The sequence below is a fragment of the Elephas maximus genome, chromosome 1 (assembly GCF_024166365.1).
Source record: "Elephas maximus indicus isolate mEleMax1 chromosome 1, mEleMax1 primary haplotype, whole genome shotgun sequence".
In the NCBI taxonomy this organism is placed as follows: Eukaryota; Metazoa; Chordata; class Mammalia; order Proboscidea; family Elephantidae; genus Elephas; species Elephas maximus.
In genome coordinates this window covers 1,905,268-1,933,101 of record NC_064819.1, presented here as the reverse complement: position 1 = coordinate 1,933,101, position 27,834 = coordinate 1,905,268, and the positions used below count along the sequence as shown (strand labels likewise).

Genomic DNA, 27,834 nt, shown 5'->3' with positions numbered 1-27,834 from the left:
CAGTAACCATTTTTCCTCAAACCAAACTTACCGGAACTGTAAATCTGAATATTGGAAATGAAGACTCTCCTGGCTTGGTGGGTCTCTGAGCCCAGTCTGTTGTTTTCAAACACATTAATACATTCCGTAAATTTTTACTGAGTCCATTCTAGGCCAGAAATTGTGTCAGGCCCTGGAAATAAATAAAAACACAGTCATTTTCCTCTAGACTTGGGAGAGACAAATAAACAGGCAATTGGGACGCAAGGTGATTTAAGTGCTTGCCAGATGGAATCATGACATCCCAGAAGAAGGGCACCTGATCCAATCTGGAGAGTAGGTGAAAGCTTCTTGCAAATGACATTTGAACTGGTTCTTTTTTTTTCCTTTCTTTTTAAAATAAACTTTTATTTTGGAATCATTTTAGGTTTACAGAAAAGTTGCAAAGATACTACAGAGAGTTTCCTCACCTGGTGAATACTAACATCTATGTTACATGGCACATTTGTCAAAACTAAGAAGCCAACTTTGGTACGTAACTGTTAACTGAACTCCAGACTTTATTTGGATTTCACTAGATTTTCCATTAATGTATTTTTGTTGTTGCTGTTGTTCCAGGATACAATCCAGAATATCACTTCGCATTTAGACATCAATTTTTTTTTCATTGCAGTAAATCGAACTAATTCTTGAATGCTTAGGGGGAGTTGTAGGCAAAGAAAAGGAAGAGGGGAACTTGGAGATGGAAGACTGGTTTGTATCTCAGTGTTGCTTCTTCCAAGTTGGAGAGGCCTTAGTTTGGTCAGGTACAAAATGTCTCTAGTAAAACCTACTTTATTATAAAATACCATAAACTGTGAAGTGCTGTGTACAAGTAGCCTTCTGTTTTCTCAATTCTGGTGGCCTCTGTCTACCTCCTTCCCTCCTTGAGCACCCACCTGGGTGACTACACTGCAAACTTCTCAGTGCCCAGCTGTTCAGCCTCTAAAATCCCAATCGTGATGCCCCTCTGTGCCTTACACCCTCACTGTCCCACCTCTCTCCCTCTCATACCAACAGAGAACTGGTCTGCACCCCTTTCTCTCAGTCCATCTGCCCCTTAAAGCCTTATTTATCTTCCTCCCCACAGGAACCCCATGGTCAGCCAGTAAGGAATTTTCTCCACCACCTCTTCCACCTCCTTGGCTTCCATTGTGTGCATCCCCAGCCCAGGCTCAACTGCATTGTCTGTTTTGGTTCCTGTTCTGGTATTTGAGCATTCTGGAGGAAGCCTAGGATGCTTTTCAGACAGTGGCCCTTGCTACTTCTTGGTCATCTTTTTATTTATCTCATTGAAATAAGTCATGTATGTAAAGAGCCTAGCACGGTGCCCAAAACATTGTTGTTAGCTGCCATCAAGTCGCGTCCCGGCTCATGGTGACCCTGTACACAACAGGGTTGGAATATTGTAATCCACAGCATTTTCATTGGAAGTAGATTGCTTGGTCTTTCTTCCTAGTGTGTCTTAATCTGGAAGCTCCACTGAAACCTGTTCAGGATCGTAGCAACACACATGCCTCCAACAAGAGATGGTTGGTGGCTGGCCTGGGGCGCACTTGTCACCAATTGAAACTGGGTCTCCTGAATGGAAGGCAAGAATTCCACCACTGAACCACCACCGCACTCACCTGAAACATAGTGGGAGCACCGTATGTGCACTTCCCTTAACTGATTGCCAAGACTACACATCGTTCAAATCTTTTCCATTATTCTCACACCTCTGATTTCCTCCAGTCCTGAGCTTAAGCCATCCGCACAACTTCATTCCACGGTCCTAACTGTCAGCTTACATGTCGTGATTAGGAGCACATGCCCTTAATCCCGAGTCCAGTGTAGCTGTGTCATCAGGACAAGTCACACCTCCACACCTCAGGCTCCTCTTCCGGAAAACAGAAATAATTATAAACCCTCTGCTGTCAAGTTGATTCCGACTCATAGCAGCTGTCATGGATTGAGTTGTGTTCCCTCAAAATATGTCTATCAATTTGGCTACACCATGATTCCCAGTACTGTGTGATTCTCCACCATTTTGTCATCTGATGTGATTTTCCTATGTGTTGTAAATCCTACCTGTATGATGTTAATGAGGTGGGATTAGTAGTAGTTATGTTAGTGAGGCAGTTAGTGAGGCAGGACTCAATCTACAAGATTAGGCTGTGTTTTAAGTCAATCTCTTTTGAGATATAACAGAGAGAAGTGAGCCGAGAGACGGGGGACCTCATACCACCAAAAAAGCGGCGCTGGGAGCACAGAGCATCCTTTTGACCCAGGATTCCTGTGCGGAGAAGCTCCTAGTCCAGGGGAAGATTGATGACAAGGACCTTCCCCCAGAGGTGACAGAGAGAGAAAGCCTTCCCCTGGAACTGATGCCCTGAATTTAGACTTGTAGACTACTGGACTGTGAGAAAGTAAATTTCTTTTTGTTAAAGCCATCCACTTGTGGTATTTCTGTTATAGCAGCACTAGATAACCAAGACAGCAACACTATAAGACAGAGTAGAACTGCCCCATATGGTTTCCAGGGAGCAGCTGGTGGATTCAAATGGCCAAACGTTTGGTTAGTAGCAGCCATGGCTCTCAACCACTGTGCCACCAGGGCCCCAGAAATAATAATAGAGATGATAAAAAATGCTCATGCCATAGGGCTGTTTTGAGGATTAAATTAGATGATGTGTGTAAAGTGCTTAGTATAGGATCTTTTATATGGTGCACTCAATAAATGTTAGTTTCTATGATGGTGATGGTGACGTGATGCATTTTTAAGCCTTTTCTCATCTTCTCTAGAGTTCTTTCTGCTTGCCAGGAACAAGCTTGTGCTTCAGATTCATCCTCTTCTGATCCTTAAAAGACCTTTCTGTCTTTCTTGCTTCTTCAATCTCTTCTCTCCATTGGTTTCTACTTCTGAGTCTATAAACATGTCAAGTCTCCCTCATCCTTAAAAAATATTAAAACTCTTGTCTCAGCCCTCCAACTTTCTATATCTATTGTTTGCCTCACTGTCAAACTTATCCAAATGGTATTTATAAATACGGTATTTATTTCTCCTCACCCCCCCCCCCGCTCACTCTTAAATCCCTTGAAATTTGGCTTCTACCCTCAGCAGTCAACAAAGCTATAAATAGTTTTCTGAAAGATCGCTGACCTTTTCTTGACCTCTATCCTTCTCAAATAGTCTCTGCAGCATCTTTTGAGGATGATCACTCTTGTCTTTAAGAAATTCTCTTCTTTTGGCGTGCCTGACTCTATCCTCTTCTGATGGGGCTCCCTCCTCTCTGACCACCCTTTCCTGTCTCCTTCTCTGGCTTCTTTCCTTCCTTCATACATTCAAATGTACGTGTGTCTAAGAATCTGACCTCAATCCTCTTCTTTTCCTTTTTTACACAGTTTTGTTGGACAAACTTCTATGATCCTAACACTCATTGTCCTGGGAATATCTCTAAAAATCTTTGTCTCATCAGCACAACTACTTTGAAAAACAATCTGGTGTTATCTTGTAGAACTGAGCATTTTTATGCTGTTTTTGGGTGCTGCCGAGTCAGTCCCGACTCATAGCAACCCCATGTGACAAAGCAGAACTGCCCCATAGGATTTTCTTGGCTGTAATCTTTACAGGAACAGATCGACAGGTCTTTCTCCTGTGGAGCCGCTGGGTGGTTTGAACTGCCAACTTTTTGGTTAGCAGCCGAGCGCATAACCATTGTACCACCAGGGCTCCTTTGTATGCCATATGACTCAGCAATTCCACTCCTGGATGTATGCCCAAGAGTAACTCTTACATATATACACCAGGAAACTGACGAGAAATGTTTATAGCTCACTGTTCAGAATAGCAAAGAAACTGGAAACAACCTATATGCCCAATGACAAGAGATAAGTAAATTGTGTATGTTCACAGAATGGAATATTATATGGTAGTGAAAATCAATGATATTCAGGTACAAATAGTATGGATGGATCCTAACGACATAATGTTGAGTGACAAAAGCAAGTTCCAACAGACATTGTAGTATAACTTCTATAAAATTTTCAAAAACAAGAAAAATTAATCGTTTTATATATATATGTATATGTATATGTATATGTATATGTATATGTATATGTATATGTATATGTATATGTATATGTATATGTATATGTATATGTATATGTATATGTATATGTATATGTATATGTATATGTATATGTATATGTATATGTATATGTATATGTATATGTATATGTATATGTATATGTATATGTATATGTATATGTATATGTATATGTATATGTATATGTATATGTATATGTATATGTATATATGGCTGCTAACCAAAAGGTCAGCAGTTCAAGTCCACCAGGCGCTCCTTGGGAACCCTATGGGGCAGTTCTATTCTGTCCTATAGGGTCACTATGAGTTGGAATCAACTCGCCAGCAATGGGTTATATATATATATAAATAAAACAAGGCCAGGGGATTATAAACACAGAATTCAGGATCATGGTCTTCTCCAAGGAGGATGGATGAGATATGGATGAGCACGTCGGTTGTCATTGTGGGTTATTAGTAATTGTTAGTCCTTGTATTGGGCTAGAGGTCCACAGTGTTCATCATAATAATGAAGATAGAATAATAAAATAAGGCCACTGCATGGGCCAATTTTGAAAAAAAAAATCTCTATCTCTAGTTCTAATATCTCTCTTAAACTCAATTCCTGGTTATCTAACTGCCTAGTGAACATGCTTACTTGAATGTTTCATTAGCATTTGAAACTCAAAGTGTGAAAAACTGACTTTATATTCATCTTCAACCCAAATTTTTATAAATGACTCTAACTTCCTCCAAGGCCTATGCCTAGACTTCTAAATGACTCTTCCTTTGCCCTTAATTCAGCCACTTGTCAAGTCTTACTTTAACCCCCAATAAGATGTATCTGGGAAGAGGCTAAGCCAGAATTTTGACCCATATTGTCTGTTGCCACAGTCTGTACTTTTAATCGCTACCCTGCTCAGCTAACAAGGGGTCAAAATGGCCCCAGGCAATAACCTCAAGCACTGGCCTGAGGGTTCACTTGGCTTTCTGACAGAGAAGTTGAGGCACCAGTCTGTTCTTTTCATAGCCCTACTTTCTACTGATGGGGGCAGTGGTGGTTCGGTGGTAGAATTCTTGCTTTCCATGTGGGAGACGCTATTTGATTCCCAGTCAGTGCACCTCCAGTGTAGCCACCACCCATCTCTCAGCAGAGGCTTACGTGTTGCTAGGATGCTGAGGAGGTCTCAGCGGAGCTTTCAGAATACGACAGACTAGGAAGAAAGGTCTGGTGATCTGCTTCTGAAAAATCAGTCAATGAAAACCCCATGGAGAACAACGGACTGATCCTGTCGTGCGTGGGGTCACCACGAGTCGGGGGCAGACGCAGCAGCAGCTAACGACAACAGTAATAATCACAACGACTGTCTGTTGAGCGCTAGTCTTTCCTTGTACAGGCGGCTGAGTGCCCAGTCCCAGCCCTAAAGTCCTGCCCAGTGTTCCGGCTTTGAAGAAATTTGCCAGGCCTGCTGGCAGCTCTTAGGGCCACCCCATAGAGAGGACAGCTACACTAGGCTCAGTGTTGGTGGGAGTAAATAGCTCTTGTGAGCAGCTGGGATCAAAGTGGACCCTGCCAGATGGGATCCCTGGCCTTTTGTTTTCTTGGGCCCTGCCAAGCAGCAATCTCAACAAGCAACTGTAGAGGACAGCCTCAGTGAGCCCCTGCCGGAGGGACAGGCGGTTAGGCAGGCACCAGGAGGAAAAAGGAGGCCTCAAGCACAAAATGTGTTTCAACGCCTCAGCAGCCGCTTCTTTGCCTGGAGAAGCGATTATTCCTAATAAGGACACAGCAGTTCCTGTTTACAGTTGAGTCCAAACATCCCTCACACCACAACCCATTGCGAAATACGTGCCAAGCCCCAGCAGCCTTTTCTGGTTAAAGACTCCTCTGACTTTAAAAACAGCTGGTTAAACACACAATCTTCCTGAACTCTGCCTCTGTTCACTTACGGAATAAGTACATCCTCACCTGGCCTCTCAGTCCAGGTTCTCCAGTAGACTAGGTGCTGGTAGACCTCTGTTCACTTAGAGAAGACTTACATCCTCTCCTGGCCTCTCAGGCCAGGTTCTCCAGTAGGCCAGGTGCTGGTAGACCTCTGTTCACTTAGAGAAGACGTACATCCTCTCCTGGCCTCTCAGACCAGGTTCTCCAGTAGCCCAGGTGCTGGTAGACCTCTGTTCACTTAGAGAAGACATACATCCTCTCCTGGCCTCTCAGGCCAGGTTCTCCATTAGGCCAGGTGCTGGTAGACCAGCACCTTTCGAGAAGGACTACCCTCTTTTCCCTCCATGTGTCTACCTGCGTGACCCCCACTGTGAGCTTAAGCCTGTGAACAATGAGCACTCACAGAGCTACTGGTGTAATCATTAGCATTTATTCAGATGTCAGGTCACTAAACCCAAGAGTTCTTCAAAATGCAAAGTAGACAAGTCCTGAGAGATTGTATGTAAGGGGAAATTATACAATTCAAATCCCAATTTTCACTGCTCCGTGTTCTGTAAAAGATACTTCTTGGCTGAATCTGCCATGCAATCAGTGGCAGAGTCAGAGTAGGAGACGTGGAGTCTCGGGACGCAGAAGGAAGAAAAATCTTCCTTCTCTAGGCAATTTGGGGATGCGTGGGTTCTTTTGGAACCACTCAACAAAAAACATGTATTAAATATAATTATAAAATGAAATCCTTGGGCGGTGCAAATGGTTAAAGTTCTCAGCTGCTAACCAAAAGGTTGGAGGTTCAAGTCCACCTAGAGGTGCCTTGGAAGAAAGGCCTGGTGATCTTCTTCCAAATAATCAGCCATTGAAAACCCTGTGGAGCACAGTTCTACTCTGACACACATGGGGTTGCCATAGGCGAGAATCCACTCGATACATGCCATAAAACAATACACAACAGAGTGTCTCCAGGACTGTTGCTTTCTTGAGGTTTTTAAAGAACTGGATTCTTGACTCCTTGTTTCTCTTCCTCCCTTCCTCTTCTTACCCCTCTTTACCTCCTTCATCAAAGGGACCTGGCTCCTGCCCTAAGGATGGGGACCATTTAAAAATATTTTCAATTGCATGAAGGATAGGAAGCTATTACAGTATCCCCTGTGATAGAAGCTTGGGCTTTGGAGTCGGCCAGGCCTCCTGATGCCAGCGCTGCCGATAGTCAGCTCTGGGACTGTGGGCAAGGGATGGCGTTTCTTTAATCTCCTGTGTAGAGATGAAAATAGCTACCTTACAGAGTGGTGGTGAGGATTAAATGCAGTAATGTAAGGAAGACTTAGCATTACAGTGATCAATAAATGATGGCTGTGGTTATTTTTATTAATATCATGACCTCGGCTAGCCGGAACTCATTTTATCTGCCTGAGCAGCTAAAATTAATGTCTATGGGCTAAAACACAAACACTTTATCTGCAGTCAAGGTCCTCATTTTGATCTATTTAATATTTTACATGGAACTGTATCAAGCTCACAGCAAACTAACCAGGGAAGCACAGTGACAGGATTAAAGTGTGAGAACTGAATTCTGATGATAAGTAAACTGGACTACAGAAATAAGACATAAGTAGTAGAATCACACACTCTTTTTTTTTTTATTAACTTTTATTAAGCTTCAAGTGAACGTTTACAAATCCAATCAGTCTGTCACATATAAGTTTACATACATCTTACTCCGTACTCCCACTTGCTCTCCCCGTATTGAGTCAGCCCTTTCAGTCTCTCCTTTTGTGACAATTTTGCCAGCTTCCCTCTCTCTCTATCCTCCCATCCCCCCTCCAGACAAGAGTTGCCAACACAATCTCAAGTGTCCACCTGATATAATTAGCTCACTCTTCATCAGCGTCTCTCTCCCACCCGCTGACCAGTCCCTTTCATGTCTGATGAGTTGTCTTCGGGGATGGTTCCTGTCCTGTGCCAACAGAAGGTCTGGGGACCATGGCCGCCGGGATTCCTCTAGTCTCAGTCAGACCATTAAGTTTGGTCTTTTTATGAGAATTTGGGGTCTGCATCCCACTGATCTCCTGCTCCCTCAGGGGTCCTCTGCTGTGCTCCCTGTCAGGGCAGTCATCGATTGTGGCCGGGCACCAACTAGATCTTCTGGTCTCAGGATGATGTAGGTCTCTGGTTCATGTGGCCCTTTCTGTCTCTTGGGCTCTTAGTTGTCCTGTGACCTTGGTGTTCTTCATTTTCCTTTGCTCCAGGTGGGTTGAGACCAATTGATGCATCTTAGATGGCTGCTTGTTAGCATTTAAGACCCCAGACGCCACATTTCAAAGTGGGATGCAGAATGATTTCATAATAGAATTATTTTGCCAATTGACTTAGAAGTCCCCGCAAACCATGTTCCCCAGACCCCCACCCCTGCTCCGCTGACCTTTGAAGCATTCATTTTATCCTGGAAACTTCTTTGCTTTTGGTCCAGTCCAACTGAGCTGACCTTCCATGTATTGAGTGTTGTCTTTCCCTTCACCCGAAGCAGTTCTTATCTACTGATTAATCAATAAAAAACCCTCTCCCACCCTCCCTCCCTCCCCCCCTTCGTAACTACAAAAGTATGTGTTCTTCTCAGTTTTTACTATTACTCAAGATCTTATAATAGTGGTCTTATACAATATTTGTCCTTTTGCCTCTGACTCATTTCGCTCAGCATAATGCCTTCCAGGTTCCTCCATGTTGTGAAATGTTTCAGATTCGTCACTGTTCTTTATCGATGCGTAGTATTCCATTGTGTGAATATACCACAATTTATTTACCCATTCATCCATTGATGGACACCTTGGTTGCTTCCAGGTTTTTGCTGTTGTAAACAGAGCTGCAATAAACATGGGTGTGCATATATCTGTTTGTGTGAAGGTTCTTGTATCTCTAGGGTATATTCCGAGGAGTGGGATTTCTGGGTTGTATGGTAGTTCCATTTCTAACTGTTTAAGATAACGCCAGATGGATTTCCAAAGTGGTTGTACCATTTTACATTCCCACCAGCAGTGTATAAGAGTTCCAATCTCTCCGCAGCCTCTCCAACATTTATTATTTTGTGTTTTTTGGATTAATGCCAGCCTTTTTTTTGTTGTTGTTGTTGGTGTGAGATGGAATCTCATCGTAGTTTTAATTTGCATTTCTCTAATGGCTAATGATCGGGAGCATTTTCTCATGTATCTGTTGGCTGCCTGAATATCTTCTTTAGTGAAATGTGTGTTCATATCCTTTGCCCACTTCTTGATTGGGTTGTTTGTCTTTTTGTGGTTGAGTTTTGACAGAATCATGTAGATTTTAGAGATCAGGCGCTGGTCTGAGATGTCATAGCTGAAAATTCTTTCCCAGTCTGTAGGTGGTCTTTTTAGTCTTTTGGTGAAGTCTTTAGATGAGCATAGGTGTTTGATTTTTAGGAGCTCCCAGTTATCGGGTTTCTCTTCATCATTTTTGGTAATGTTTTGTATTCTGTTTATGCCTTGTATTAGGGCTCCTAGGGTTGTCCCTATTTTTTCTTCCATGATCTTTATCGTTTTAGTCTTTATGTTTAGGTCTTTGATCCACTTGGAGTTAGTTTTTGTGCATGGTGTGAGGTATGGGTCCTGTTTCATTTTTTTTCAAGTGGATATCCAGTTATGCCAGCACCGTTTGTTAAAAAGACTATCTTTTCCCCAATTAACTGACACTGGTCCTTTGTCAAATATCAGCTGCTCATACATGGATGGATTTATATCTGGGTTCTCAATTCTGTTCCATTGGTCTATGTGCCTGTTGTTGTACCAGTACCAGGCTGTTTTGACGACTGTGGCTGTATAATAGGTTCTGAAATCACGTAGAGTGAGGCCGCCCACTTTCTTCTTCTTTTTCAGTAATGCTTTGCTTATCCGGGGCTTCTTTCCCTTCCATATGAAATTGGTGATTTGTTTCTCTATCCCCTTAAAATATGACATTGGAATTTGGATCGGAAGTGCGTTATACGTATAGATGGCTTTTGGTAGAATAGACATTTTTACTATGTTAAGTCTTCCTATCCATGAGCAAGGTATGTTTTTCCACTTAAGTAGGTCCTTTTGAATTTCTTGTAGTAGAGCTTTGTAGTTTTCTTTGTATAGGTCTTTTACATCTTTGGTAAGATTTATTCCTAAGTATTTTATCTTCTTGGGGGCTACTGTGAATGGTATTGATTTGCTGATTTCCTCTTCAGTGTTCTTTTTGTTGATGTAGAGGAATCCAAGTGATTTTTGTGCGTTTATTTTATAACCTGAGACTCTGCCAAACTCTTCTATTAGTTTCAGTAGTTTTCTGGAGGATTCCTTAGGGTTTTCTGTGTATAAGATCATGTCATCTGCAAATAGTGATAACTTTACTTCCTCCTTGTCAATCCGGATACTCTTTATTTCTTTGTCTAGCCTAATTGCCCTGGCTAGGACTTCCAGTACGATGTTGAATAAGAGCGGTGATAAAGGGCATCCTTGTCTGGTTCCCGTTCTCAAGGGAAATGCTTTCAGCTTCTCTCCATTTAGAGTGATATTGGCTGTTGGCTTTGCATAGATGCCCTTTATTATGTTGAGGAATTTTCCTTCAATTCCTATTTTGGTGAGAGTTTTTATCATAAATGGGTGTTGGACTTTGTCAAATGCCTTTTCTGCATCAATTGATAAGATCATGTGGTTTTTATCTTTTGTTATATTTATGTGATGGATTACATTAATGGTTTTTCTGATATTAAACCAGCCTTGCATACCTGGTATAAATCCCACTTGATCGTGGTGAATTATTTTTTTGATGTGTTGTTGGATTCTATTGGCTAGAATTTTGTTGAGGATTTTTGCATCTATGTTCATGAGGGATATAGGTCTATAATTTTCTTTTTTTGTAATGTCTTTACCTGGTTTTGGTATCAGGGAGATGGTGGCTTCATAGAATGAGTTGGGTAGTATTCCGTCATTTTCTATGCTTTGAAATACCTTCAGTGGTAGTGGTGTTAACTCTTCTCTGAAGGTTTGGTAGAACTCTGCAGTGAAGCCATCCAGGCCAGGGCTTTTTTTTGTTGTAAATTTTTTGATTACCGTTTCAATCTCTTTTTTTGTTATGGGTCTATTTAGTTGTTCTACTTATGAATGTGTTAGTTTAGGTAGGTAGTGTTTTTCCAAGAATTCATCCATTTCTTCTAGGTTTTCAAATTTGTTTGAGTATAATTTTTCGTAGTAATCTGAAATGATTCTTTTAATTTCATTTGGTTCTGTTGTGATGTGGTCCTTCTCGTTTCTTATTTGGGTTATTTGTTTCCTTTCCTGTATTTCTTTAGTCAGTGTAGCCAATGGTTTATCAATTTTGTTAATTTTTTCAGAGAACCAGCTTTTGGCTTTGTTAATTCTTTCAACTGTTTTTCTGTTCTCTAATTCATTTAGTTCAGCTCTGATTTTTATTATTTGCTTTCTTCTGGTGCCTGATGGGTTCTTTTGTTGCTCACTTTCTATTTGTTCAAGTTGTAGGGACAGTTCTCTGCTTTTGGCTCTTTCTTCTTTTTGTATGTGTGAATTTATTGATATAAATTGGCCTCTGAGCACTGCTTTTGCTGTGTCCCAGAGGTTTTGATAGGAAGTATTTTCATTCTCGTTGCATTCTATGAATTTCCTTATTCCCTCCTTGATGTCTTCTATAACCCAGTCTTTTTTCAGGAGGGTATTGTTCATTTTCCAAGTATTTGATTTCTTTTCCCTAGTTTTTCTGTTATTGATCTCTAGTTTTATTGCCTTGTGGTCTGAGAAGATGCTTTGTAATATTTCGATGTTTTGGACTCTGCAAAGGTTTGTTTTATGACCTAATATGTGGTCTATTCTAGAGAATGTTCCATGTACGCTAGAAAAAAAAGTATACTTTGCAGCAGTTGGGTAGAGAGTTCTGTATAAGTCAATGAGGTCAAGTTGGTTGATTGTTGTAAGTAGGTCTTCCGTGTCTCTATTGAGCTTCTTACTGGATGTCCTGTCCTTCTCCGAAAGTGGTGTGTTGAAGTCTCCTACTATAATTGTGGAGGTGTCTATCTCACTTTTCAATTCTGTTAAAGTTTGATTTATGTATCTTGCAGCCCTGTCATTGGGTGCATAAATATTTAATATGGTTATGTCTTCCTGATCAATTGTGCCTTTTATCATTATATTGTGTCCTTCTTTATCCTTTGTGGTGGATTTAAGTCTAAAGTCTGTTTTGTCAGAAATTAATATTGCTACTCCTCTTCTTTTTTGCTTATTGTTTGCTTGATATATTTTTTTCCATCCTTTGAGTTTTAGTTTGTTTGTGTCTCTAAGTCCAAGGTGTGTCTCTTGTAGGCAGCATATAGATGGATCGTGTTTCTTTATCCAGTCCGTGACTCTCTGTCTCTTTATTGGTGCATTTAGTCCATTTACATTCAGCGTAATTATAGATAAGTTTTTAGTGCTGTCATTTTGATGTCTTTTCATGTGTGTTGTTGGCAATTTCATTTTTCCACAGACTTTTTTGTGCTGAGACGTTTTTCTTAGTAAATTGCGAGATCCTCATTTTCATAGTGTTTGACTTTATGTTAGTTGAGTCGTTAACGTTTTTCTTGGCTTTTATCTTGAGTTATGGAGTTGTTATACCTTTTTGTGGTTACCTTATTATTTACCCCTATTTTTCTAAGTAAAAACCTAATTTGTATCGTTCTGTATCGCCTTGTATCACTCTCCATCTGGCAGTTCAATGCCTCCTGTATTTAGTCCCTCTTTTTGATTATTGTGATCTTTTACCTGTTGACTTCCATGATTCCCTGTTATGTGTATTTTTTTTTAATTAATCTTAATTTGTTTGTTTTTGTGATTTCCCTATTTGAGTTGCTATCAGGACGTTCTGTTTTGTGACCTTGTATTGTGCTGGTACCTGATATTATTGGTCATCAGGCCAAACAATCTCCTTAAGCATTTCTTGTAGTCTTGGTTTAGTTTTTGCAAATTCTCTAAACTTGTGTTTATCTGTAAATATCTTAATTTCTCCTTCATATTTCAGAGAGAGTTTTGCTGGATATATGATCCTTGGTTGGCAGTTTTTCTCCTTCAGTGCTCTGTATACATCGTCCCATTCCCTTCTTGCCTGCATGGTTTCTGCTGAGTAGTCTGAACTTATTCTTATTGATTCTCCCTTGAAGGAAACCTTTCTTTTCTCCCTGGCTGCTTTTAAAATTTTCTGTTTGTCTTTGGTTTTGGCAAGTTTGATGATAATATGTCTTGGTGTTTTTCTTTTTGGATCAATCTTAAATAGGGTTCGATGAGCATCTTGGATAGATATCCTTTCGTCTTTCATGATGTCAGGGAAGTTTTGTGTCAGGAGTTCTTCAACTATTTTCTCTGTGTTTTCTGTCCCCCCTCCCTGTTCTGGGACTCCAATCACTCTCAAGTTATCCTTCTTGATAGAGTCCCACATGATTCTTAGGGTTTCTTCATTTTTTTAAATTCTTTTATCTGATTTTTTTCCAGCTATGTTGGTGTTGATTCCCTGGTCCTCCAGAAGTCCCAGTCTACATTCTAATTGCTCGAGTCTGCTCCTCTGACTTTCTATTGCGTTGTCAAATTCTGTAATTTTGTTGTTAATCTTTTGGATTTCTACATGCTGTCTCTCTATGGATTCTTGCAACTTATTAATTTTTCCACTATGTTCTTGAATAACCTTTTTGAGTTCTTCAACAGTTTTATCAGTGTGTTCCTTGGCTTTTTCTGCAGTTATCCTAATTTCATTTGTGATATCTTCAAGCATTCTGTAAATTAGTTTTTTATATTCTGTATCTGATAATTCCAGGATTGTATCTTCATTTGGGAAAGATTTTGATTCTTTTGTTTGGTGGGTTGGAGAAGCTGTCATAGTCTGTTTCTTTATGTGGTTTGATATGGACTGCTGTCTCCGAGCCATCACTGGGGAACTAGTTTTTCCAGAAAATCCGCTGACTGGTACACTGGCTCCAGGCTCTGAAAACAATCGCTGCCTCCCCGTATTTGTTCGTTCTCCGTCTCTAAATCTGTGTTTGTTGTTCAGGGTTCGTAGATTGTTATGTATGTGATCGATTCATTTGTTTTTCCGAGTCTTTGTTGCAAGAGGGATCTGTGGTAGCGTCCACCTAGTCCGCCATCTTCGCCCCGCCTCTGAATCATACACTCTTAAGGGCATTTAGAATACGGCAAAGGAGCCCTGGTGGCACAATGGCTAAGCTCTTGGCTGCTAACCAAAAGATCGGTAGTTCAATCTAGCTCAATCGGCATAACATAGTTTATAAAGTAACTGTCCTATATTCTACTTTGGTGAGTAACATCTGGGATCGTTACTGGAGTAAATGCCTGTAAGCGGCCATCTAGGATACTCCATCGGTCTCACCCTGTTGGGAGCAAGGGAGAATGAAAAAAACTAAAGATAACCAGGGAAAGATTAGTCCAAAAGGCTGGTGGACCACATCTTCCACGGCCTTCACCAGGCTGAGTCCATTACAACTAGATGGTGCCTGGCTACCACCACTGACTGCTCTGACAGGGATCACAGTAGAGGGTCCAGGACAGAGCTGGAGAAAAATGTAGAACAAAATTCTAACTTACAAAAGAAGACCAGACTTACTGGCCTGACAGAGACTGGAGAAACCTCAAGAGTATGGCCCCGGGACACTCTTTTAGCTCAGTAATGAAGTCACTCCCGAGGGTCACCCTTCAGCCAAAGATTAGATAGGCCCATAAAACAGAACAAGACTAAAGGGGCACACCAGCCTAGGGGCAAGGACTAGAAGGCAGGACGGGACAGGAAAGCTGGTAATGGGGAAAACAAGGTTGAGAAGAGGAGAGTGTTGACGTGTCATGACGTTGGTAACCAATGTCACTACACAATATGTGTACTAACTGTTTAATGAGAGGCTAGTTTGTTCTGTAAACCTCCATTTAAAGTACAATAAAAACAAAAGGTTGGTGGTTCAGACCCACCACTTGGCTCCATAGAAGAAAGAACCAGCAATCTGCTTCCTTAAAGATTATAGCCTAGGATTACGCTAATTGATTTTCTAATGTGGAACCATTCCTGAATACCTGGCATGAATTCCACTTGGTTGTGATGAACTATTTTTTTGATATGCTGTTGAATTCTTTTGGCTAGAATTTTCATGAGGGATATTGGTCTGTGACTTTCTTTTTTTTGCAGTGTCTTTACCTGGCTTCAAAAAAAAAAAAAATAAATAAATAAATAATTATTTTTTTTACCTGGCTTCTTTACCAGGTTTATGCTGGCTTCATAGAACGAGTTCAGGAGTATTCCCTCCGTTTCTGTGCTCTGAAATACCGCTAGTAGTACGAGTGTTAACTCTTCCCTGAAAGTCTGGTAGAATTTTCCAGTGAAGCCGTTGGGGCCAGGGTTGTTTTTTGTTGTTGCTGGAAGTTATTTATTTATTTTATTACCTCTTTAATCTCTTCTTTTGTTATGGGTTTATTTCATTTTTCTACCTCGATTTGTGTTAGTTTACGTAGGTAATGTGTTTCTAGAAATTTGTCCATTTTCTCCAGGTTTTTAAATTTGTTGGAGTACAATTTTTCATAATATTCTGTTACGATTTTTTTTATTTCAGTTGGGTCTGTTGTGATATCGCCCATATCATTTCTTATTTGGTTTATTTTCTTCCTCTCCTGATTTTCTTTTGAGTTTGGTCAATGGTTTGTTAATTTTGTTGATCTTTTCAAAAAACCAACGTTTGGTCTTGTTGACTTTCAATGGAAACCCTGGTGGCATAGTAGTTAAGAGCTACAGCTGCTAACCAAAAAGTTGGCAGTTTGAATCCACCAGGACCTCCTTGGAAATCCTGTGGGGCAGCTCTTCTCTGTCCTACAGGGTTGCTATGAGTTGAAGTTGACTCAATGGCAATGGCATGGATGACTCTTTAAATTGCTTTTCTGTTCTCTGTTTCATTTATTTCTGCTCTAATCTTTATTATTTCCTTTCTTCTGGTGCCTGAGGGCTCCTTTTGCTGTTCTCTATTTGTTCGAGTTGTAGGGTTAGTGTTTTGATTTTGGCTCTTTCTTCTTTTTGAATGTGTGCATTTATTGCTATATATTGACCTCTGAGCATTGCTTTTGCTGTGTACCAAAGGTTCTGTTAAGATGTGTTTTCATTCTCATTTGATCGTATGAATTTATTCTGCCCTTGATTTCTTCTATAACTTAGTAGTTTTTGAGCAAGGTGTTTGGTTTCCATGTATTTGATTTTTTTCCCTTGCTGTTATTGTTATTGATTTCTATTTTTATGACATTATGATCAGAAAAGATGCCTTGTAACATTTCGATGTTTTGGATTCTGATAAGTCTTACTTTGTGAGTTAAAATTACTTTGTGGAGAATGTCCCATGTGCATTGGAAAAGAATGTATACTTAGCTGCAGTTGGGTGGAATGTTCTGTATATGTCAATGAGGTCAAGTTGATTGATTTTGGCATTTAGACTTCTTTATCTTTATTGAGTTTCTTTCTAGATGTTCTGTCCTTCACCTGAAGTGGAAGATTACAGCTTAGGAAACCCTATGGGGCAGTTCTACTCTGTCCTTTAGGGTCTCTATGAGTTGGAATGGACTGAACAACATGCAACAACAGAATAGGATGAATTATGATTTATCAGCACCTTTTTTTTTTTTTTTTTTTACTGGGTGGCCAATATTCTATTGGCTGTACTGTAGATGTTGTTTAATTTAATCCTCACAACAGCCCTCTGCAATGTGCGTTTTTAATCCCTGATTTTAGGACAGTAGACCTGAAGGTTCATAGAGTAAAAGGAGTTTGTCTCAAAGCTAGCAAAGGTCAAAGCAGAGATTTGACTTCAGAACCTGCCCATATTCAATGCCTGCACATTTCTGCTGCTCCAACCTCTCTCCCATTCAACTTTACAAATCTCTAAAGGTCCTGGGTCTGCATCTCCTTCCATTCTCCCTTCCCTTACCTATTCACCTACTCAATGACTGAAATACAGTCTCTGTCCTCGGGGTCCTCTTCTTAAAGCTTTTATTTTGAAATAATTTTAGACTTACAAAAAGCTGCAAAAATAGTACAGAGTTCCCGTGTGCCCTTCACCTACCTTCCCCCAGTGATACTATCTTACAGAGTCTAGTCCATTATCAAAGCCAGAAAATGGACATTGGTACAATCCCCTTAACTAGACTGCAGACTTTATTCAGACCTCGCCAGCTTTTGCAGGCACTCATTTCTCAAGGAACTTATCTGGTATAGTATTTCTTTGTATGGAAACCCTGTTGGCGTAGTGGTTAAGTGATAACAAACGGTTGGCAGTTCAAATCCACCAGGTGCTCCTTGGAAACTTTATGGGGCAGTTCTACCCCATCCTACAGGGTCGCTATGAGTCGGAATCAACTCAATGGCAGAGTGTTGGTTGGTATTTCTCTGTATTATGGCATATTTTTTAATTGGCACTCGTCAAGTTTAATTAAGTTCACATTTAAGAAGTTAAGAAAATGTACATACCTTTGAAAAAGATTTCATTCAAAACAACTTAAATAAATAAAGTTTTGGCTCTTAGAGAGGTAAACCCTTTGCCATTTGGATAGTCCATAGTCAAGGTGTCCATGCTTAACTGTGGAGAGGTTTTCCCACCCTGTTGTTCTTCAGTTTCCAAAACACATCAGGACACCATATAATGCAGTGTGGGCTAAATATCTGTCAGTTTGGCTGTCTCCTCAATTCCCTGCATGTGTGCTAGGAAATTTAAGTGCTACAGTCAGGCATTTCTGAGTACAACTTTCTGTATGTAAGTTCACTGCTGCCCACGGAAGCAACACAACTGATCCAGTTTATTGGGGTCTGAGATTACTCTTTTCTCTTGCTTTGGGAACATTTAGAGCAATCAGAAATGAGACAGAGGGATGTTGCAGGTTCTAAACAAGCATTCTCAGGTCAAGAGAGCCAACTGTTCCCACCAGTCTCTACACCATCAAGAATGTAACTCTTTCAAAGAAGGCTCTTTGTGCTCTCTCACCTTATTCTCCATTCCTCTTCCCTACTGGTGTATGAACTTTTCAGTCAGCCATTTTGTTCTCCCAAAATGTACACGGAAAGGCCATTCTGGCAGGTAGGTCCCAAAATGACCCTGGCATCTTTGCCCTCAACTGCAGCTCTCCTTCTATAACCTCCATTTTTGCCAGTATCATCACCATCCTCAGTGAGACTGAAAACATTATTGCCACCCTTAACTCTGCCTTTTCTTTGACATCTGCTCAGGGCTGTTCCACCTCTTCCTCGTCTCCTGCTTTGTCCTGTCACTTCCATTTGCATTCTCTTGACTGTTGAGTAGGCAGATGGGAAGCTGGCTCCTTTCCTTTGCCAGGCTGTGAACTCTGTGAGGCTGGAGGCCACATCTTACCCCCATTGTTCCTCTCAGACGGCTGCACCACACTTGACAGATGGCAGGCCCTCAGTGAATGTCTGTTGAGTGGTTAACTCAGATGCTGACGATCACCCCAGTGGGACTCTGTCCCCAGCAGGGCTCTGCTCCTCTTAGAATGAGCTCCAAGGTTGCAGAGGAGGGAAGACAATGGCCTGCACAGTGCCAACCTCCTTACACCTGTTTCCCACAACTTGCTTAGCCTGCGGCTACCTGCCCTGCTGCTGTCTTCTGTTCTCCTGTCACCCCAAACTTCCATGTCCCCACACTGGAACCAGTGAGCCTATTGTCTGTAACTAGGCAAAGGTGGTTCTAGATTTCCTGTGAAACTCTATAGGGGCAGTTCTACTCTGTCCTATAGGGTCGCTATGAGTTGGAATCGACTCGACGGCACTGGGTTTTTGTGGATTCTCAGGAAAGTAAAATCACTCCTCAGTCAGCGAATATGCAGTCAGCTGCTTCTTTCTGCTAGGCATACTGTAGCATTTCTTCCATCAGAACCTCTCACATTGCTCGTTCTCTATTGCTCACTTACTTCAGACTCATTATGTTTACACAGGATATTTATGTACAAATATAATGTGTGTATCTTCTGCAAAAGATCTCTTTAAAGTGTCGAGAAGCAAAGATGTCACTTTGAAGACTGAAGTGCGTCTGACCCAGCAACCCAGGCTGTGTTATTTTGAATCACCTCATATGCAGGTGAAAGCTGGACAATGAATAAGGCAGATCATAGAAGAATTGACACCTTTGAATTATGGTGTTGGTGAAGAATATTGAATATACCATGGACTGCCAGAAAAATGAACAAATCTGTCTTGGAAGGAGTACAGCCAGAATGCTCCTTAGAAGCCAGGATGGCGAGACTTCATCTCACATACTTTGGACATACTGTCAGGAGGGGCCAGTCCTTGGAAAAGCACATTATGCATGGTAAAGTAGACAGTCAGCGAAAAAGAGGAAGACCCTCAACGAGATGAATTGACACAGTGGCTGCAACAGTGGGCTCAAACACAGCAACGGTTGTGAGGATGCTGCAAGACCAGGCAATGTTTCCTTCTGCTGTACGTCGGGTTACTATGAGTTTGAACCAACTCGATGGCACCTAACAACAACAACATGTGTGCGTGTACATCACCATTGCTTCAAAACTCACCCCATTTCACCATTTCACATGAAAGGGAATCAGAAGAGACCAAAGGAATGGGTCTCAGTTTTAGGGCCAATTTTTGACAGGGCCTTAAGGGGTTCCATGCGATACCCCACATTCCTTGCCTCATGCCCCAGGCTGAGGTGAAGCAGATCATTGCAAATCCATCACACAGAATGAAGCCTTTGAGCCGCCTTTGGGTGGATTTTTTTTTGCCAGGCTCTTCTTTAGAACTTCAAAAGTTTTCTCTAACACCCTGGGATTTATGTTTTATCTGCTTAAGAAGATAGGCCACAGCCAGGCATTTTCCAGGAACTCATGTTGGACATGTATCTGGGGCATTTGTTGTAAAGTATGCTTGAGCATCTCCAGATGGATTAAGCCTTAGCCACCACCGGGTATGGAGAGGCCATAGATTCACATCAAGTGAGACTGCCTACGCCCACCAAGCCCGAAACTTCTCTGACTCACTGAGGAGATGAGGGGTGTGTTGGCTTTGCACGTTGCTAGCCTGGTGAAATTAGGATTTTGGAAAGACCTCCAGGCCTTTTCAAGTTAAAGGCAGTGTGCTTTTGGAAAAAAACACAACTTTCTTTTTTTATTCTGAAAGCAAGTTTTTTTTTTTTTTAACTTCCAAATAATGCTCATAAAGTTTCTTAGACATCAAACAGGTCTTGCCAAACAAGATTTTGATGATTTAAGGGTAAGCAAATAAAAAACATGTGAATTAAATGTCCCTTAAAATACAACCTGCGTTTTAAGATGATGGAGAAAGTGTTTGACAGCATGCATGCTGGGCTTCACGCAGCCCCAAGTGCTTGAGATGTGGTCAGGGCGTTTGATGAATTCCAAAGACCAGGCTTTCCTATCTATGGCAGAAATCAGTGAGCCCGTTTTCTGTATTTCCAAAAGAAGTGATCTGCTGAATCCTGAGAAAGAAGAGCCTCTGCTCCTGCAGGTAAAGACCAGCATCTGAGCCTTCATTTTCTGAGAGAAAACAAGAGTGGCCGTGCAGTCAGCCCTGTGGAGTGGCCTGACTTACAATGCTCTGGGAGCCACACAGAGCTGCGTGTCTTAGTTTCTTACGCACGTACTGGCTCAGCCTTCCTGCCGCACCAATGTGTTAGGTGGTATTAGGTTTTCCACTGGGGCGTGTAAAACCCTAGGTTTTGTCCAAGCCAAAATTCATCCACCCCTTGGGCATTACTATTTTGGTCTAAATACAGTAAATACAACTTGATGCCATCCTAAGGTCTCTCAATCCGTCAGCTGACATCAAATGCCTATTAGAGCAAGGTAGTACTAAGATGGAGGTGGGGAGGGTATAAAGAATTCAGAAACTCAGAAGATAAGCGTCCCAGTCTCAAACAGCTAATGATATAGCCCAGTGGCTAAAACATAAGGGTTATTATCAAATGCCTCCAGGCAGGTACAGACAGCGTATGGGTAGCACAGAGGGTTAAGTGCTTGGCTGCTAACAGAAAGATTGTCAGGGGAGTCTCGGAAAGACTGGCCTGCAGATCTGCTGCCAAAAAAAGTCAACCATGGAAAACCCCATGGAGCACAGTTCTAATCTGACACACATGGGGTTACCGTGGGTCAGAGTTGACTCCATGTCAACTGGTTTGGTTCTTTTTATGTTTTCACGTTTCAGGAGTACAAACAAGGGGGCATCATTGGGAAGGCTGTCTGAGGGAGGGGAGACTTTTAATGGGCCCTAATGACTGAGCTGATCCGTTTATCTGTTGTGAAATATTTACTGAGCACCTACTATGTGCAATACACTGGCTAGTATTAGGGATAAAGAGATGAACAAGACAGGCCTGGTTCTTGCCTGCAGGTAGCTTGTATTTGAAGGGAGAAGATAGCCATCAAGTAGCTAATTACATCATTTATACTTAATTATAATTGCTATGAGTACAAAAAAGGCAAAGTACAGGTTGCTTGTAGAAGCCTCTAGCAAGGGTTCTTGATGAAAATTGTATAAGTTGAATTGTCTTGGATGTGTAGTTAAAGTGTGGTCCAGGGACCAGCTTGTTAATGCAGAATCTTTGTCCCCTCCCCAGGGCCAGCGACCCAGAGCCTGCATTTCTAACTCAATCCCAGTTGGTTCTGATGGGCATTACATTTCTAGAAGCAGTGCTAAGGTAACACTGTGGACAGCAGAAGAGCCGAGGACTTCCAGATCACAGAAATGCTGCGTTATCTGTGTTCAGTGGAACAGACATTCTTTTCCCTGGCTGATGCTTACACACCTGAATTGCACATGGAGGGGCCTATTTGCTTGATAGATGCTGAAGGATACCCAAGGTAGGTTGAGAGGCCTCTCAACTTTGCATCTCTTGGGAGTCTCTTTGTCTAATTCTATTTTCTGTTCCATGTCTGCTAGGTCAGAATCCTTTCATCTTCCAAAATAGGAGACCTATTCTCTTTGGCATCAATATTCCCCTCCCTCGTTTCCCTCCCTCCACCCCAGTGCTGCCTAATGCTTTCCAGATGAGGTGCAAGCAGCTGCTAATTGTCCCAGGATCAGTCTTGCTTTGTGTTTCAGTCAGCAAGGCACCTCACTAATGGGTCTGAAACTTGGCAGCAGGCCTGGGACCAGCATTGAAGGAAACAGATCCGAAAGGCGCAGAGAGAAGGGGAAGGAGATGAGGAGTCGTTAGAAGAAGGTTCCAAGGATGATAGGAGGAGAGGAAGCAAAGGGACAGGAGAGAATGAGAGAGCCTTGTGGAGAAACAGACCTGTGGATGCAGGGGTGTGGGGGAGAGAGGATGGGGCAGACGCAGGAATAATGGGGTGCAAAAGGAAAAGGAACAGTTGAATTTGTATCTCTGAGTGGAGGCAAGAAAGAAGGCAAGATGATCAGACTGAATTTGCAGATGTGATCCTGAACCCTGACAATGCCTGTCCATGGGGAGTGCCAGACAGGGCAGCCCCCCTCTGTTCTGCAGGCAGAAATCTGACTCCTCTCCTGCTTTCTCTCTCTCTGGCCCTCAGCTTTCAAGGGCTTGGCGGGGAGTACTGATGTCTGACAGCAGCCAACGAATGAAGCTCAAGTTCCAAGCTGACAGTGTTGAGGGGCCCAGATGCACCTTGGCTTTGTGAGCTGAGGCCGGAGCAGGGCTCTCCTGGCCTGAGTTCTAGGAACTGGTTTTCCTGGAATTCTGCTGGAAAGGGGCCTGGTCAGGGGAAGCTAAGAACTGAGGCCCAAGGACTTTCTGAGTTGGGTATGTTCATTGCACTTACTAACAACAAAAACAAAAAAATCCTCCATAAGAGGGAGAAAATCCACTTGCTGACATGAATCCCAGTTGTTTCAGGGGGGAACCCACTCACACACACACATTTTTACAGAGAAGCAGAGCAGGAGAAATGGGAAGAGAGGTCAATGGCACAAGGACAGGGAGTAGGCTAGCACTGGCAAGGGCATCAGCACAGCAGTGGCACACCCACCCCTGTCCCAGCAAGAAACAAATACACAAGCCTGGTTTTTTGCTGGGGGATATTAATACACATATATTTTTAAAAGCATTGGTGTTGTCAAGGTAAATATGAGCCCAAGAGACAGAAAGGGCCACATGAATCAGAGACTTTATCAGCCTGAGACCAGAAGAACTAGATGGTGCCTGGCTACCACCGATGACTGCCCTGTCAAGGAACACAGCAGAGAATCCCTGATGAAGCAGGAGGACAGTGGGATGCAGATCTCAAATTCTCATAAAAAGACCAGACTTAATGGTCTGACTGAGACTAGAAGGACCCCAGAGGTCATGGTCCCCAGACCTTCTGTTAGCTCAAGACTGGAACCGTTCTTGAAGCCAACTCTTCAGATAGGGATTGGACTGGACTATAAGGTAGAAAATGATACTGGTGAGGAGTGAGCTTCTTGGCTCAAGTAGACACATGAGACTACGTGGGCAGCTCCTGTCTGGAGGGGAGATGAGAAGGCAGAGGGGAACAGGAGCTGGTCGAATGGACATGGGAATACACGGTGGAGAGAAGGAACGTGCTGTCTCATTAGAGGGAGAGCAGCTAGGAGTACATAGCAAGATGTATATAAGTTTTTGTATGAAAGACGGACTTGAGTTTTAAACTTATGCTTAAAGCACAATAAATAATAATAAAAAAAAAGCTTTGGTGTTGAAACAAAAACTTGTACACAGATGTTCAGAGCAGCACTACTCACAAGAGCCAAAAGGCGGGAACAACCCAAATGTCCACTAACTAATGGCAGAATAAACAAAATGTGGTATATTTATATGACGAGATATTATTTACCCATAAAAGTAATGAAATATTGATACATGCTATAGTACACAGAGACTAACTTTAAAACTATTAAGCCAAGTCTAGGAAGCCTGACACAAAGCCCACATATTGCATGGCTTCATTTATTTGAAATGTCCAAAGCAGACAAATCCAAAAAGGCAGAACACAGAGTAGTTGGTGCTAGGGCCTGGGGGGTGATGGGGTGGGGAGAGGTTTGGGATGGGGAGTGACTGCTTAATGGGTTCTTTTTGGGGTGATGAAAAGGTCTGGAGCTAGGTAGTGGTGATGGTTGCACACCATTGTGGATGTACTTAATGCTACTGAGTTGTATGCTTGAAAATGGATCAAATGGTAAATGTTATATCATGTTTATGATGCTGTAGTTGTTAGGTACCATTGAGTTGGCTCTGACTCATTTTGACATTGTGTATTATAGAACAAAATGTTGCTTGGTCCTGTGCCATCTTCATAATGTATATTATACTACCATAAAAAAATGCAAAAAAGAAGAAGAGCATTGAAATAACCACCACTGTGAAAAATTTGAAAAAAAAAAATTTAGTCTGCCATAAACTTGTTTTGTAATTCAGCAGTGTTTTTATTTTAATTTGCACCCAGAAAGGCATTATAATGCGTCTAACAGTTAATATGGCCCTGAGAGGGAAAGAAAGAAGTACTGAAGAAGAAAGAAATCAGGGCAGTGGAAAGAGGAGGGGAAAATAAAAAGGAAATTAGCCATCTACAGGGAGGAAATGAAAGAACAGGGATGGCCAGAATGAAGTGAGGGAGATAAGGTTTTCATGTTTTGCCTAGGCCAGAAAGAAACCTCCAACACAAAAAGAGAGAAAAGAACAACAGGGCGAGTCTGAGCTGTGCCAAAGAACAGGGACAGAAACTAGGTTGAGCTAAGAGAGGCTCTTAAAAACAAACAATGTAATCGTTAATTCTTCGTCCCACTCCCCTTTTTATTGCTGGTGAGATGAGCTCTTAAAGCCACAAAGCTAGTAGCTCTGGGGCTCCTATCTGTGGTGGGAGTTCTGTGGGGTTAATTACATACTTTTCTCTCTCTAAGGTTGTTGCTGTTAGTTGCTGTCCAGCCAATCCCCACTCATGGCAACTCCAGATGTGCAGAGTAGAACTGCTCCATATGGTTTTCTAGGCTGTGACCTACCGGAAGCAGATCGCCAAGTCTTCCAAGGCACCTCTGGATAGGTTCAAACCACCAGCCATTCAGCTAGTAGTCGAGCCCTTAATCATTTGTGCCACCTATGGACTCTTCTCTCTAAGGTAGACCTTCTTTTTATTTAAATTTATTTATTGTGCTTCAGGTGAAAGTTTACAAATCAAGTCAGTCTCTTATTCTAAAAGTTATACACACCTTGCTGTGTACTCCTAGGTGCTGTCCTTTTAATGAGACAGCACATTCCTCCTCTCCACCGTGTATTCCCTGTGTCCATTCAACCAAATCCTGTCCCCCTCTTCCTTCTCATCTCCCCTCCAGACAGGAGCTGCCCACATAGTCTCAAGTGTCCACTTGAGCCACGAAGTTCACTCTCACCAGCATCATTGTCTATCTTATAGTCCAGGCCAATCCCTGTCTGTAGAGTTGGCTTCAAGAATGGTTCCAATCCTGGGTTATCAAAGGGTCCAGGAAACATGACCATCAGGGTCCCTCCCATCTCAGTCACACCATTAAGCCTGGTCTTTTTATGAGAATTTGGGATCTGCATCCCACTGTTCTGCTCCAGCAGGGATTCTCTGCTGTGTTCCTTGATAGGGCAGTCATTGGTGGTAGCCAGACACCATCTAGTTCTTCCTGTCTCAGGCTGATGGAGTCTCTGGTTCATGTGGCCCTTTCTGTCTCTTGGGCTCATATTTACCTTTTGTCTTCGGTATTCTTAAGGCAGACCTTCTTAACTAGGGCCCTTCTTCATCCTGGAACGTGGTAAGCAGAGGCTGGCTAAGCCCCATCAGGGATGCAGTTCTGTATTAAGGGGGCAGTTGGGCAAGATCATTTCTGAAATTTTTTCTAATTCTGTGATCCTTCATGTGAATGATTCTTAGCTGCATGCAAGGCCTAATGAAAAGAGGATTGGTTAGCGGGTCAGGTGATCAGTCTATGAATGCTTACTGCATGCACCACACATGCTCTAATTTAGGGAAGACTTGTTGGAGGGCAATACAAGGAAGGCCCTGTCTTGTGAGGTGTGGTTAGGTGGGAGGACAGAGGTGAGATTGAAACTTTCTTAACATTATGTACAGATGGCTGGAATGTAAGGGTTTTCAAAAACATTCTAAATTTGAAAACATACATAAAAAAATGAATACAAAAATTGTCCATAATCCCACCACTTTGGTGGATATCCTTCCAGACCTCTTTCTATGTATATTTATCTAGACCAAAACACACATACACACAGGGCATCAAACTGAACATACAGTTTCGTGTAAACATTTTCCGTGCCATTAAATAGTCTTCAACAACATTGTAATAACTTTATGATTAAAAACAAACAAATACAAACAACAACCACAAAAGTCCCCTGCATTTTCTAAGACTTCAAGAAAGGACACCTGTGAAAGAAATCAGCTTCTGGGGCCTGGGTTTCCTTCTGTGTGCAGATCTGCTAATGTATTTGAATCTTAGGAGAATTGAGGGATTTTCCAGATTGGACCTATAAACAGCTCTGTAGACAGAGTTCATTCTTTAAGGAGATGAGGGCTTGGGAGATGTTCCACTTCCTGTGTGAGGAAGAAGCTTGTCCTGGGGGGAAGAAAATGGGGATAGCAGGTGTCCTTCTAGGCTCTGTTAAGCAGAGGCTGGCCTATCGACACGTGAGAGGAAGGGACTCAGGCTAGGAAGTGGAAACTGATTCCCGAGCATTAGGAGAGCAGCCACTCACTCGTGCACAGGATGAAACTCAAGTGGAGGCCCAAGCCAACCCACCCACAAGCAACATTGATAGCTGCCAGCCAGCTGATGAAGGCCTTAATCAAGTGGCCTGAGGTTTGCAGCCTCTGCCCCTCTGCAGCAGAGCAGCTGCCTAGTAGTGGTAGAAATGGCACACCTGCTTTCCCTGTAACTAGAGGTTTGGTGGGCACCGTCTCCTAAGAGGCTGGGAGGTGAGTACAGCCCAGGAAAGTCACATGTACATAATGGCAGTCTGTCTTCCAGGTCCTCAAGTGACCTGATGATATAAGATCCTCCACTGCACGCAGAACACATGCCTAAATCCTTACCATGGTTGTTGCTGGTAGCTGCTGTTAAGCTGACTCCCAAATGGCGACCCTACGCACAAGATGGGGTGTTGCACCGTTGTGACACGTAGTGTTTTCACTGGCTGATTTTTAGAAGTAAATCACCAGGCTTTTCTTCCTACTCTGTCTTAGTCTGGAAGCTCTACTGAAACCTGTTCAGCATCATAGCAACACTCAAGCTTCCAGGGACATACGGGTACTGGCTGCACATGAGGTACACTGGGTGGGAATTGAGCCCGGATCTCCTGCATAGAAGGTGAGAATTCTACCTATGAACAGTTGTCCTCTTACCATGGCCTATAAGGCCCTAAATGACCTCTACTGCTTGACCTCTATGACTTAGTCTCTTATGGTGCCACCTTCACTCACTTATCTCCAGTGACGCAGGGCTGTGCTGCACCTCAATTACCCAGCACGCTCCTGCCTCAGGGCTTACAGTTCCCTCTGCCTTGAATGCTCTTCCTTGATGTCTGATTGGTTCCCTCCCTTGCTTTATTCAGTCTCTGCTAGAATGTCACACTATTACCACCAAGGCATTCTCTGACCATCATATCTAAAACAGCATCCTCTCTCCATCACTTACATCTCTCTCTCCTCTTCTCTGGCTTTATCATTAGCTCTTACCACCACTGTTTTACATCTACAGACACCTGTTGTTTATCATCTGACCCCCTCACCAGGATATTAGCACCATGAGA

The 27,834-nt window shown here is 42.3% G+C and overlaps 1 long non-coding RNA gene across 1 annotated transcript; it reads left to right on the top strand.

Moving 5' to 3' along the window:
* The first annotated feature begins 418 nt into the window (after window positions 1-418).
* On the top strand, window positions 419-22,970 carry LOC126071959 (uncharacterized). Its single transcript, XR_007516431.1, has 3 exons — window positions 419-510; window positions 21,673-21,916; window positions 22,607-22,970. It is a non-coding gene; the product is annotated as an uncharacterized LOC126071959 (long non-coding RNA).
* Window positions 22,971-27,834: the final 4,864 nt, after the last annotated feature.